The sequence below is a fragment of the Lethenteron reissneri genome, chromosome 29 (genome assembly GCF_015708825.2).
Source record: "Lethenteron reissneri isolate LAM-NWPU_2019-01 chromosome 29, ASM1570882v1, whole genome shotgun sequence".
NCBI classification, from domain to species: Eukaryota; Metazoa; Chordata; class Hyperoartia; order Petromyzontiformes; family Petromyzontidae; genus Lethenteron; species Lethenteron reissneri.
In genome coordinates, this window is record NC_083807.1 from 11193478 (window position 1) to 11196214 (window position 2737).

The following is a 2737-nucleotide window of genomic DNA, read 5'->3' on the forward strand; positions in this document are numbered from 1 at the left end:
GTGAAGTATCATCAAATAACTCCCTTTACCCACACGCTGGATGAGGGGAATTCGACGTCCAGTTTTGGATTGTCCTAAAAGGGGTGTAGGGGTACACACACGGACTCCATCTTCATGGGTCGATGAAGTGTCACGTATCATATTTAAATTTTTATTTACATATTAAATATCTGTTGCCCTTGTGCACCTCAAATCCTTTGTGGTATGAATGCACAATGTGTACATTCAAACAATGTATTCGATGCAGATTTTGTGATCATGGTAATGGTTTCAATTTGTTGATCCTATTTGAGCGATATTCGTAAAAAAATATAATTTTGAGCAATGCGACTCAGCCTGGTGCTAGGAATTTAATCCAATCACTCTACTGAAGAGGAACACTGGTTTAGTGTAACGGTTAGCACACTGAATTTTCTGACTAGAGATTGTTGATTAGATTTTCAGGTGTAGTAGTTAAAATAGTTAAAATAATGGGAAAATGTATTAAATGCCCCCCCCCCCCCACCTGTATCCACAGCACTCACTCGAGCGGCTAGTCCTACAACACATCAAGTCTGTCCTTCCCCCCGCCCTGGACCCTTTCCAGTTTGCGTATCGGTCTAACCGCTCAACCGATGACGCCATCTCCGCTACCCTCCACTCAGCTCTCACCCATCTGGAGACTAAAGACTCCTACGTCAGAATGCTGTTCATCGACTTTAGCTCAGCATTCAACACAATCATTCCCCAGCAGCTCATCCACAAACTAGACCACCTGGGGCTCAACACCTCCCTGTGCAACTGGCTATTGGACTTCCTGATAGGGAGACCACAGGCAGTTCGAGTTGGCAGCAACACCTCCAGCACCATCACACTGAACACAGGGGTCCCCCAAGGATGTGTGCTGAGTCCCCTCCTCTTCACTTTGCTGACCCACGACTGCACATCATCATTCAGCTCCAACCTCTTCATTAAGTTTGCGGATGACACAACTGTGGTGGGTGCCATCAAAAACGGTGATGAGACAAACTACAGGAGTGAGGTGAGCAGGCTGGCCACGTGGTGCAAGGACAACAATCTCCACCTGAATGTTGAGAAGACGAAGGAGATTGTCGTGGACTTCAGGAGAGTGCACACCCAGCATACTCCGCTAACCATCAACGGTGCTGCAGTGGAGAGGGTGAGATGCACCAAGTTCCTGGGTGTGCACATCTCTGAAGACCTGTCGTGGAGTCACAACACTGCATCACTGGCCAAAAAAGCCCAACAGCGCCTGTATTTTCTCCGCAAACTGAGAAGAGCAGGAGCCCCGCCCCCCATCATGCACACCTTCTACAGAGGCACCGTTGAGAGCATCTTGACGAGCTGCATCACCGTGTGGTACGGCACCTGCACCGTGTCCTGCCGCAAGACTCTGCAGCGCATAGTGAGAGCAGCTGAGAGGATCATTGGTGTCTCTCTCCCGCCTCTTCTGGACATTTATAACACCCGCATCACCAGCAAAGCAATCAAGATTGCAGGTGATCCCACCCACCCATCTCACAGCCTCTTCAGCCTGCTGCCGTCAGGGAGGAGACTGCGGAGTCTTCCAGCCAGGACCAGCAGGCTCAAAGACAGTTTCTTTCACCAGGCTGTCAGGAGACTCAACTCCCTCCCTGCTCTACCATCACTCCCCCCCTCTGCCCCCTGACCCCATCTCCCACACACACATTCACTCGTACATCCTGATCTCTGGACTGCACATTGCACTACATCGCACTACCACACTGGTTTAAATATCTTATTTCTTTAAATACTTTATTTAAATAATATTTTACATTTTAAAAATTCTTGACTGTTGTTTATTTTAAGTTTATTACATTTTTGATTATTTATCTTGTGTTGATCGCCGATTGTTTATTGTTTATTTATGTCTGTTAATTGTGATTAATTTTTTAATTGCTTGGTTGCACCGTGGGACCAAGAGAGAGGACTGTAATTTCATCTGTGTTGTATGTCATGCATGTAACACACTTGACAATAAAGTGACTTCAAGACTTTTTTTTGAGCAGTATAAATGGGTACACCAGTCAGGTCACGTGTGGTGGGGGTAACGCGTGGGTACGCCCACCTCTTCCAAGATGTTTGGCCAGTGTGGAAGAGTAGGCCAAGTACCCTCGAGATGGGATCTCTCGAGCTCCTTCACGTGGAGGCCCTTTCACCACATCAAGTAATTGCAAGGCTACACCTTTACAATGATAAATCAGATAATAGTTTTTTTATCCTTTTATATGGCAACAAAATGTACACCTTTTTTTACAAGGAGTCATAATGCAAACAAAAAATATAACTCTGACAATGCATACATTATCAGAGTTGTGTTTTTTTTTGTATTATGACTGCAGGTATTGTGGTCTATGCAAACATGACTTCTTGTAAAAAAAAAAGTCAGTTTTGTTGCCAGATAAAAGGGTAAAAAAACAATTATATTTTTTTACTGGCAAATGAGGTTCCAATTGTGGAATGATAAATCATTTTGGTGGGGGGGGGGGGAGTTCTCTGATCTGTCAATGCTAAGTACTGACACGAATTTAAATCTGGCAGACAGCCCTCCACACTGATCTGTATAAGGACACACAGCCCTACACGCTGATCTGCCCTGCCTTACGTTCCCATTGTCCAACTTTGTGTGTCTCCATCTGCATTCACGACCGGCACGAAACAGGGAGCCTTAAAGCTGAACCAAAATAGAAGAATGAGATGAGGAATACAAATCAAA